The following is a 12698-nucleotide window of genomic DNA, read 5'->3' on the forward strand; positions in this document are numbered from 1 at the left end:
CAGTACATGCAAAGAATATACATATTTTATTCACTATACCTAGCCATCTGATTCTGAAAGAAAACATAAAATCAACATTCATCTCATTGCTTACTAGTTTAATATTCCAACATGACATAAATTTAATTAATCAGTTTCTTATGAAGTGAATAGCGCAGACATAAGGAAATAATTTGAATCAACACGATCAACACATAGCATTAATATAGAACCAATCCTCCAATATGTAGGGAAATAATAGCTACACAATGCCATATCAAAACGAGAAACGGTCACAACATTTGATCAATCTTAATCCATACAATTACAATCAAAATTACAAGTTTTATTATAAAAGGTCTGGGACGTGAGAACCTGATAGATGTGAGTAATTTCGAGCACAATAGCTAAGTGCAATAGCGGGAAGTTCTGATAGCTGTGTGTAATTAACTGTGAACAGCAGAGACCCTGGAAGACCATGGGACACGAACGACACGAACACAAGAGGAAATAAAATCTATACCACTACAAAGAAGTTATTATTAGTCAAAACAACAGAGGAGAGTAATCTATCATTTTAACTATCATAAAATCATCCTCGTGACATAATCTAATCGAACACTGTACAATTTTCATGAAAAGAGGCACTACAAACATTACTTTGTTTTATCAACACAGAAAATAGATATGTTAAAAATCAACTATGAATGATAGACGTATGGAAGACCACGGAACGCGAACGACAAGAACGACACGAACACAGGAGGAAATAAAACTACAAAGAAGATATTCTTAATCAATATGATTACAATCAAATTACAAGTTGTATTATAAAAAGTCTAATATTCGTGCGAACCATCATTGCAATAGTGTGAATATCTGTCATAAAATTTTGAGCGCAATAGGGAATCTAAGTTTCATATTTCAAGATTACACAACTTTTAATTAACCAATTTCTTATTAAGTGAACAGCATAGACGTAAGGAAATAACGAGAAACAACACAATCAACAGCTACAATTAATAGAGAGCCAAACCTGCGCACCATCCAACACAGAGAGAAATAATAGCTAATCAATCTACCAAAAGGAGAAATATTACAAATTTAACGCTATAGCACAGATTTAACGCTGGAGAACAGAGGAACACTCTAAGCGGCGACACGTAAACAACAACAGAGGAAAATAATCTAGCATTGAACCATCATAAAATCGAACAATATACAATTTTCATTCTAACAAACACTACGAACATTGGTGGTGGTATCCAAGACATAGAAAACATGCGCTGTTTTCATCTCGGTTTTCACTCTTTTCCTCACAGCCGGGAGACTGTATGCTTTATCCCATGCTTTATCACTCAAAGGGTTGGGGGCTATATTCCTTCGTCCAGCAAACAGAACGCTCTAGAGGTCAGATAAGATAGTTCAAAGGCGATATATTTTATTGTGCAGTGCAAATAGGTGCCGATATTACTCGTATGGATCGCTATCTTTTCGCATCCTTTCCTTGAAACGGAAATATTTCGTCAAAGTGGTTGACAAGTCGACTAAGTTTGTACAGATGCGATATTCTTAAAGAGAAAGGTACCTAAAAGGTACTTAAATGGTACCAACAATACCCAATCAAAAACGAGAAACAAATTTAATTACATTAATTTTTGTAATATCTTGCAACAGAAAGTTCTAATGAACCACACAGAAATATCAAATGTGAAATGCAACTCAGAGGTATGAGGCATTCCCATCTTAGAGATTATTTTTACTTATATCAATCGAGTGAACAATTGAAACAAATGCAAGACAATAATTATTTCAGGTATTAACTTCACAAATCATAGTATATCATTCGAGTGAATACTTGAAACAAAGTCAAAACAATAATTCTCACAACAGGTGGATATTATAGAATTCTAAACCAGATAATAAAATTTTAATCAATAAAATGAGCATAGATATGCTTTTAATTAAGTGTAGACGAGCACTTGAAAACAGAAGAGGACAATTGCTCTAGATTGAAAAGATGAACAGATTTTGTACTCGCTACCATAAGCCATGGGAAGATGTGATAAAAAACTGCTTCGAAAAGGAAGAGCCGCGAAACGATTCCATTATCGCTGCATTTGAATACGTCCTAGACATGGTCGTATTCGGAGAAATGGTACAAACTACAGAACTGAAGGTGCAAGAATTTATATGCCGAATCTACAATACTTATAAAAATATCTGCACATCAACGTCGGAAGGGCCACTGGGATTGATGGCGGAGATTTTGAGGTTTGCTAACGAAGAATTGAAATACACTAGACCAGATGTAATTGTAATAATTGCAATGGGCATTGCGTTCATCAAGAAAGCAGTCGGATCAAATTATCATATACAAGCGGTCTATATCGCACGATTCATTACGGCTTTGTTGAAATAGCACATATCTGAGATGGAAAGTACAATAAAAATTTATCACATGATATGTTCCACTACCATGGCAACGCAGTTATTTTCTTCTACCAGTCTCTGCAACGATGTCGAATGAGAAGTTCAATATTGTTTTACAAGGTATGATGTATCATCACTTATTGAAACTCAAGGAACATATCAACTGCGGTGGACCACCGGACGATTTTCATCTAGTGCTGTCTTGTACGCCATTCAAGAACATACACACAAAGAATGGAAACATCAACAAGATATTGTGCAAGTTCGTCGCAACAAAGTGCAACTTACTGAAGCGATACAAATGCGGCGACAACGTTACAATTGCATTAATCAACGCTGGATTCAATCGACCGATAATAAGACATAATTGTGTAATACATTCCGAATTCATCAATGAAGACAACAAACGAAAACTTCAAATATTGGAGTAGGACAATTGTAATTTATCGGAATAAACAAGCATATAACTGAAACAATAAATGTAATCTTTGTCATCGTTATTATGAATTCTACGGATCACGATGAAAAACACTTTGCATTTGGTATGGCTAGATTGAACACAATGATTGCTGAGGGAACGAACTATGTGCAAAACTATGTGCAAACTATGTGCAAAAATTCTAATATGGAATCAGAGCTAGCTGCCAAATAGGTTTTTTCCCCGACTACACTCTGTAGAACTTCATCACCCCAAGGATAGAATTGTCGGAGAATGATCGGTCATTGAAATTTGGGGCATGATACATCAATCTTTGATTACAAAAAAAAGAAAGATAATCAATTTTTTGTGAAAACTTATCACATTTCACGAATTAAATTCCACAGTGCATGTATATTTCTCAAACAGTTGGACTAGGCCAGACGTAGGAAAAGAAGAAGAAAATGAGTCTTTGACAAGCAACCCAATAGGAGCGCGGAATAAATATTTTCGTCAACACATTTATCCACTTGTGTGTCTCGATAGGAAAAAGGAGCTGTCCAAGATAGGGCAAAACTGGAAGGCAAGAATAGGAATAAGGAAATAAGGCAAGATCGCGGCGGGATAAGTCATAGCGTTCGCGACACAGTGTCATCAACTTTTACAACTGCATTCGGGTTCAGTGCCTGCGAGATAATACGAAGTCTTCGCGAAAAGCGAATCTATTATCAGATGCCACAATGCAAACCAAGGATTTTACGAGCATGACGTGCAGGCCAAGTCTACATTTCTAATCACGTAATCTTCGTAACACACGACACACAAACGTATATGACATAATTTCCAAGTGGCAATCACATTTAGGGAGAAGCGGATCACACAACCGCCATCAGAAGTGCTTAACCAATATACAATGAAGATGAGCGTTAGCATAAACACAATGGAAGATATGTTATAATAATTATAATAACCAAATCAGCGCAGGTCACACATAAACGTAGATCCAATTCACAAAATATACTCGAGATTTTTCGTAGCCATACAGAAAAACTATCACATTATTTTAGTGTCATATAGCATCCGGGCACTACAAATGGAAATGCCATACTTTATTTTTATACGTTTTTAGCTCATAACTTTGTAAAACGCAAACTCAACATCAGAGATCATTGTCTTCTTTAAATGTTCAAAGCCAAAACTGCACGCTATTTCTTGCATTTTTTAAAACGTATAGATTAAAAAGTTCTGCATATAGTCACACATACTATACAAGATATTTGATTGTGGCTTAAATTCTAAAATTTATCGATTCACATTCAGGAGAAGTGGTGACTACTACACATCAGTAAGAGTTTAATTAAAATTTGAACAGATGTTGCGAGTTACGATCAGTGTTGTACAATGTGTAATTTCACAATACGCAAGCTTTAGCTCGCTCACTTTGACGAGCACTCTTTCATGATGAGAGAGAATTTAATCGAATGGATTGATATTTTCTATATACACTATAACATAATGCGAATTCTTTATGTCGTAGATATTAAAAGTTACGAATATTTTTCGAACGAAATTTACTTAAAACTCGAAGAAAGGGTCACCCGCGTCGACGAAGCCGTTTCCGAAAAAAGCAACACGCTCGCGTGCGGTACAGCGTTAACGCGTCGGGTGCAGAATCGCGTTCGGTTTCGGTTAGGACATTGGGGAAACGCGGCCGGCGTGTTGCCGAAACGGGTTCGCTTCAGTAACTTGCACTTTGTTGCGACGAACTTGCACAATCTCTTATTGATGTTTCTTTTCTTTGTGTGAATGTTCTTCAATGGCGTACAAGACAATATTAGATGAAAATCGTCCGGTGGTCCACCGCTGTTGATATGTTCGTTGAGTTTCAATAAGTGATGATACATCAGACCTTGTACAACAATATTGAACTTCTCATTCGACATCGTTGCAGAGACTGGTAGAAGAAAATAATTGCGTTGCCATGGTAGTGGGACATATCATGTGATAAGTTTTAATGTACTTTCCATCTCAGATATGTGCAATTTCAACAAATCCGTAATGAAAAGTGCGATATAGACCGCTTGTATATGATAATTTGATCTGACTGCTTTCTTGATAAACGCAATGCAAATTGCAATGATTACAATTACATCTGGTATAGTGCATTTCAAATCTTCGTTAGCAAACCTCAAAAACTCCGCCATCAATCCCAGTGGCCCTTCCGACGTAGATGTGCAGATATTTTTATAAGTATTGTAGATTCGGCATATAAATTCTTGCACCTTCAGTTCTGTAGTTTGTACCATTTCTCCGAATACGACCATGTCTAGGACGTATTCAAATGCAGCGATAATGGAATAGTTTCGCGGCTCTTCCTTTTTGAAGCAGTTTTTTATCACATCTTCCCATGACATATGGTAGCGAGTACAAAATCTGTCCATCTTTTCAATGTAGAGCAATTGTCCTCTTCTGTTTCCAAGTGCTCGTCTCCACTTAATTAAAAGCATATCTATGCTCATTTTATTGATTAAAATTTTATTATCTGGTTTAGAATTCTATAATATCCACCTGCGTGAGAATTATTGTTTTGACTTTGTTTCAAGTATTCACTCGACTGATATTCTATGAATTGTGAAGTTACTACCTGAAATAATTATTGTTTTGCATTTGTTTCAATTGTTCACTCGATTGATATAAGTAAAAATAATCTCTAAGATGGGAATGACTCATACCTCTGAGTTGCATTTCACATTTGATATTTCTGTGTGGTTCATTAGAACTTTCTGTTGCAAGATATTACAAAAATTAATGTAATTAAATTTGTTTCTCGTTTTTGATTGGGTATTGTTGGTACCATTTAAGTACCTTTTAGGTACCTTTCTCTTTAAGAATATCGCATCTGTACAAACTTAGTCGACTTGTCAACCACTTTGACGAAAGGTTTCCGTTTCAAGGAAAGGATGCGAAAAGATAGCGATCCCAACGAGTAATATCGGCATCTATTTGCACTGCACAATTAAATATATCGCCTTTGAACTATCTTATCTGACCTCTAGAGCGTTCTGTTTGCCGGACGAAGGCTTATAGCTTCCAACCCTTTGAGTGATAAAGCATGGGATAAAGCATACAGTCTCCTGGCTGTGAGGAAAAGAGTGAAAACCGAGATGAAAACAGCGCATATTTTCTATGTCGTGGATACCTCCATCAAGGTTCGTAGTGTTTGTTAGAATGAAAATTGTATATTGTTCGATTTTATGATGGTTCAATGATAGATTATTTTCCTCTGTTGTTGTTTACGTGTCGCCGCTTAGAGTGTTCCTCTGTTCTTCAGCCTTAAATCTGTGCTATAGTGTTAAATTCGTAATATTTCTCCTTTTGATAGATTGATTAGCTATTATTTCTCTATGTGTTGAATGGTGCGCAGGTTTGGCTCTCTATTAATTGTAGTTGTTGATTATGTTGTTTCTCGTTTTTTCCTTACCTCTATGCTGTTCACTTAATAAGAAATTGGTTAATTAAAAGTTGTGTAATGTTGGAATATGAAACCTAGATTCCCTATTGCGCTCAAAATGTTATGACAGATATTCACACTATTGCAATGATGGTTCGCACGTATAGGAATATTAGACTTTTTATAATACAACTTGTAATTTGATTGTAATCATATTGATTAAGAATATCTTCTTTGTAGTGGTATATATTTTATTTCCTCTTGTGTTCGTGTCGTTCTTGTCGTTCGCGTTCCGTGGTCTTCCATACATCTATCGGCCTCCGTCTTCAATAAATCAGGGCAGATATCATCAGATCTGGTTGTTTGCTAGGGGCGTGCTATGTGGTGAAGTTCATTTTTAACATATCTATTTTCTGTGTTGATAATAGTAATGTTTGTAGGGTCTCTTTGAATGAAAATTGTATAGTGTTCGATTAGATTATGTCACGAGGATGATTTTATGATAGTTAAAATGATAGATTATTCTCCAAAGGAAAGTTAGGTAGCAAGCGAGCTGGTGGTGACGACCCATGACTTGAAAACCCGAGACGAGGTAGGGACGAAAACAGACACACGCAAACACGGTCTCAAACTGAGCTGACAGGTTTATTGCAAAACAACATTTAAATAGACACTAGGTGGGAGAGTGGGGGTAAGCTAACAAGCTCTTCAAAGCGGGAGACAAGGTTAGGGAAGCTTTGCTGACACAGTTCCCATAACTGAGGATAGAAAGGGTTTCTCGAAGGAGCCTTCTATGAAGGTCAGCCTCCCTAGCCAACACCATTGTTCGATTCCATAAGTGTTCACAGTTGTAACAATCTTGTAAATGTTTAGCTACTTCTGACACACGGTCTTTGTTCCTCATCTTCAATGCATGCTCACGCAGACGATCATTTAAGCAACGCTTACTTTGCTCAATATAACAAAAACCACATTTAAAAGGAATTTCATAGACGATATTCGACTGACAGGAAACAAACATTCGCTTATGATTTTTACAACTTGCTACAGATTTACTGAAAGGTGTCAGGGTGTCAAGACGAAAGTTATTGCGAAAGGCAAGGTTGACATTAAATTTTTTGGCAACATGTAGGAGATTGTGTGATACGGCATGAATGTAGGGAATAACCACACGGTTCTCGTGGGGTTTCACAAGGTCATTGGCAGGACCGAACATCTTAGCGCTAATAAACCTTAAACCACGGATCACCAAAGACTGAGAATACCCCGCATCACCCAAGCGAAGCATTTGGTGGCTGATAGAAGAGCAAAGGTTATGGATGCAAGACTTTTTTGCGGCATTTGACAGTAAGCCAGAGACAACACCGAATTTAACACTTTTCGAGTGACAAGTATGGGCCGGAAGTACCGGCTTAGGTTTTCCTTTGCCATAGGACCAACACAGACCCCGATTGAACATGATTCTTAGGTCCAAGTATTGAAGAGAATTACCGGTAGGACGCTCAAAGGTAAAGGCTAACTCAGGAGCAGCAGGGGCTATTATACCACGGCATTCATCAATAAGACCCTCCTTCTCACAAGACAATGTAAGAAGGTCATCAACAAACCTTTTTACAAGTACCAACGGGGAACGGAATGCAGAAAGAAACGATATTATAGCATTATCAACAGTGCGTAGATAAATCTCAGACAACATTGGCGCAATTGATGAGCCGATACAAATACCCGTTTTCTGCGTGTACAATGCGCCATCAATGTAGATGGCAGTGGATTTGAGGTACAATTCTAAGATTCGCAAAAAATCATTGACTGGAACAGTACCAGCTGCTGCTCTAAAAAGTCTCTTACTCTGTTTAAGAGAAGGTTAACTTGCAGGGAGTAATATAGATTCTTAATGTCCAAAGAAAGGCCAAAACATTTCTTACCATGAAAGGGGCTGAAGTATTCAACCAAACAATCTGAATTCCTTAGGACGAGATATTTCAATGTCGTTTTGCAATAAACCTGTCAGCTGAGTTTGAGACCGTGTTTGTGTGTGTCTCTTTTCGTCCCTACCTCGTCTCGGGTTTTCAAGTCATAGATTATTCTCCTCTGTTGTTTTGATTAACAATAACTTCTTTGTAGTCGTATAGATTTTATTTCCTCTTGTGTCGTTCGTGTCCTATGGTCTTCCAGGGTCTCTGCTGTTCGCAGTTAATTACATACAGCTATCAGAACTTCCCGCTATTGTACTGATGGTTCTCACGTACAGGAATATTATACTTTTTATAATACAACTTGTAATTTTGTCTGTAATCATATTGATTAAGAATATCTTCTTTGATTAAATGTGGTGACGGTTACTTGTTTTGATATGGTACTGTGTAGCTATTATTTCCCTACATGTTGGAGGATTGGTTCTATATTAATGCGATGTGTTGATCGTGTTGATTCAAATTATTTCCTTATGTCTGCGCTATTCACTTCATAAGAAACTGATTCATTGTGTCATATTGGAATATTAAACTAGTAAGCAATGAGATGAATGTTGATTTTATGTTTTCTTTCAGAATCAGATGGCTAGGTTTAGTGAATAAAATATGTATATTCTTTACATGTACTGTCTTGCATTTTGTTTCTTCTGTTTCAGGTGGTGAAGGTTTTTGGCTGGGTTTTTCTTTTTCACCTGATTGGCATCACAATTGGCATTACAATTCCCAGCACTATTGGCTTTAATAAATATATTTTCACTTGTACTTTTTGTGTACATCTATTAGAACTTTGTAATTAAAACTCCACTATGGTGCTCACGTATAATAATGAGACTTTTTATAATAAAACTTTTAATTTTGATTGTAATCATATTGATTAAAATATCTTCTGTGATTAAAATGTGCAAGTCCTTCTGCTTAATTGAAAACTTGCGTGACTATTACTAATAAAAAATTGTGATACCCCTTCAACCCTTCAATGCTATTGTATCGTAACTGTAATAAGTATTGTAATAAGTATTGTGTTTCTTCTGCATCAGAGTTTTTTTGGCTAAGTTTTTCTCCTTCACACAGAGTCATAACATAATTCCCGACACTAACGACTTTAATAAATATATTTTCACTTGTACTTTTGTATATGGCTATACTTTGCATGTAAACAGTCTACTGCACACCTGTTGTAGCTGGAAGAAATTAGTGATTCAAGTCGGCTCAGGCTGAAAAATGACGAAAGAAGTCGGCCCAGGTTGAAAAATGTGAGAGGGTAAAAGCGCACGCAGCCCTCCAGCCACGCGCCGCCCACCGGTAAGAGCCTCCACCGGAGCACCGCCCGCCGGTCGCGGGAAAAAAATACGCGAAAAAGGTCGGCAAAGGCGCAAAAATGTCGAAAGAAGTCGGCCCAGGCTGAAAAATGTGAGAGGGTAAGCGCGCACGCAGCCTTCCCCCCGCCGATAAGCGTGCGGACAAACCTCCGCACACGCGCCGCGCGGGGAAAAATACCCGAAGGGCTCAGGGGCAGGGCCCAGGGGTCCAGGTTGCTAACTCTCTCATTCCCTACCATACGACCAGGCCAATTACTACCGAGGGATGCAATTATAGATAACTGTATTTCGATCTGTCACATACTTCAAAAAGTGGGTGGAGTCTCAGGTATAGGCAGGTCCCATTAATGGCCAGACTCCCTTTTAATATATACGGTACTGGCGGGAGTGAAGCAGCGTAACCCCTCGCGCGGCCAACGCAGGTACTCTTTTGGACACGGTTGTCTAAAATCTCCGCACTGTGGCCGAGCAGTACCATGATCAATACAGTCGCGAGAGGGAAGGCCACTCAGCGCTATCTCTCTCTCGAGAGTTCCATCGGATACCCTGCGTCGTCTGCTAGGTAGAGCAGTTGAGCGCGACCTCCCCTCGGGACGGGTATTGGTGCAACTCCTTTGTGCGCGACATCGCCAGTATGTGGTCACTCCGCCACGGGGTAAAGATTTTAGACGACCGTGTCCCGAACAGTATATTCGGACTGCGCTGAAAATATGAGCGGAAGTACAGTGGCGGCAGTGCGGCGCGATTTTGACAATTTCACGGAGTAGAAGGAAGGAGACTGAGCACGACGGGAAACATGGCCCCTAATTCGCCACATAATTTCCGACCGCGCCCTGGGAGGCTGGATTTCGAAACGAGGTCCCTTGGCAATGCGATATTCAATAGTCCTTTATTATTGTGCACAAAAAAAAAAGAAAGAAAGAAAGAAGCTGCAAGCTATACGGTACGGGAGCGTACAATGAATAATACACATGGGTTTCTTTGCAATCACTATAACACTTTTTAGGTTAGACCTCCGGAATTTCGGCAAGGTTTCGCAGTAGTGTGCACTGTTTCACGATCTGAAAGAGTAAAGTTCGCGTAACCGGGCCATCGCCCTGACAATTACTAGGTTGAAAGGCTGCCCAGTTATTTTGAGAGATAACCGAATTTTTCAAGAATTACTCACGTAAAGCATTCTCCAGCCCTTGACAACTTTCGAAGCTTGAGCACACACGGTTTTGGCGTTTGGGTGGCTCGAAACCAGCGAGCTGCTGCGTCACATATCTAGTGTCACTCGTTATATCTAACTATACCAAAGAGCATACAAAATAAAGCTGATGAAGGTCTGTACCCTTCAAGATATACAGCGGTATTTCACCAGACGTGCTTACAACAACCGAAACATGCGCGACCGCAGAGCTACTTGGAAAGCTCTACTGGGATTACTGTAGAATCGAACACGAACACGGTCCCTTCGTGCTTCCTAGTCTTTGGGATTTAGATTATGCATCAACTTCACCAGCTCGCTTGCTTCTTAGCCATCTTTTCAAAGCTAGGAGGTATACCCACGCACCCATTCAATATCGCACCCGATTGCGTGCAGCACAAGGAGCTATACCCGTGTCGCGCCTACACGAAACGGTAGTACGCACTCATCTCACATTCGCACCCAGACCAATGCAAAGCCGAGTTTTAACTGGCGCGCCGCAGTGGCGCTGTCGTCAATAATTGTTTATCAAACCGTTTATAATAAAACGATTATGGAACCCGATCTTGAGGCACTCGTTGCGTCAGATCAGATGGGGTCTCGCAAGCGGGCATCACCCGCAGAAGATGAGATCCTGGACCGGAAACGGCGCACGGTGACTAGACAAGACGAAGTCAGCGTTTCGCTTCAGTGCACCCTTCGAGTCCATGAGAGGAGCTCGTATCCTCAACCCAATACTGAAACACGACAGCAACAAGGCCAGCAATCATGCAACGACGTCCAAGAACGTCGCATCGGGGGTGCCGGTGCAATCGCGTCTTTGTATCCGTAGTGAGCTGCGTCGTGGGTTGCGATGTGCTAATCTCGTGTTCTAACAAAACCTGGCCTCTTCTACGTGGCCTCTTGAGCCTTCATGCACGATGCTTCGCATATCGTAGAGAACCAGCGAAGTGGTTTCAGCAACATTGTTATTAACCGTGTCCTACTTCGTCTGTCCATGTCTGTGTGCCACTCAAAGCCACCGTTGCTTGGCGGTCCTAACAAGGAATCAAAAAAGAACGATAACAGCGCGTATGAACGCAGCAGTAAACACATTGTTCTGGGGTGCGTTATATATATGTTATGAACACTGCACATGCTCGAGCACACATGGTAACGTTCTCTATTCACCAAACGTGTCAAGACGTCCAATCCATGCAATGAAAATTGCGTACTCCGATGTTGAAAGCATAAATTACAGCTCACACTTTAAAGATAGGTGGGAGAGCTGAATGTCACACTGGAGAGTCAGTTCACCTCCTTACCTATGAAGCAGTTGAGATGACACCTCACCTTGAGGCAAACACCAGTACGCCATTTCCATTGTCGAAGGTATCAAAGCCTCATTTAACTCTCTCGTGAGTCCTTTCTCGCTGAGACTGCGTGTCACGGTAGCAAATTGAGACCCCAGGCATGTCGTCGGGAAGCGGATGCGAGCGTGGTCGCTGTCTGGCTTTGTCGACGGCTGCCATACTTCTATTGTTCAGATCAGGAATCCTTATGTCTCTGAATGGCCTGGGAAGTACGTGTGACATTTCCTAAAACCCTGTCATTTTCCTTTGCAGTTTCCGTACTTACGCATAACAGGAAAGAAAACGACTACATTTCATTTCATTTCATTTATTTAACCCTTAAAGGCCCGAGGGCATTACATAAGGGACATAGGCAAAGCAAAACACAGTAATGCTAATTACAATGTTATAATAACAATAATAATAACAATAACAAATTACAAAAAAAAGACTACGATGATGACGTATCTCATTAGTGTACAGCCTACTTTGCAACTATCAAGGTAAGTCTAGTGATAATGAAAACACCTAACAAGTTAGTTCAGTGTTAATCTTTCAGGTGTTCTGTCAGAGACTGTTGAAAGCGTGTGTTATCTGTGATCGTC

The 12698-nt window shown here is 39.6% G+C and overlaps 1 long non-coding RNA gene across 1 annotated transcript in view; it reads left to right on the top strand.

The window, feature by feature from the left end:
• LOC135373949 (uncharacterized) overlaps nt 1-12406 on the top strand; it is a 41622-nt gene extending 29216 nt beyond the window's left edge. The window contains exon 4 of the long non-coding RNA XR_010416681.1: nt 12367-12406. This is a non-coding gene — a long non-coding RNA (uncharacterized LOC135373949). The remainder of the gene's footprint in view (nt 1-12366) is intronic.
• The last annotated feature ends 292 nt before the right edge of the window (nt 12407-12698 follow it).

The sequence above is a fragment of the Ornithodoros turicata genome, unplaced genomic scaffold (genome assembly GCF_037126465.1).
Source record: "Ornithodoros turicata isolate Travis unplaced genomic scaffold, ASM3712646v1 Chromosome36, whole genome shotgun sequence".
In the NCBI taxonomy this organism is placed as follows: domain Eukaryota; kingdom Metazoa; phylum Arthropoda; class Arachnida; order Ixodida; family Argasidae; genus Ornithodoros; species Ornithodoros turicata.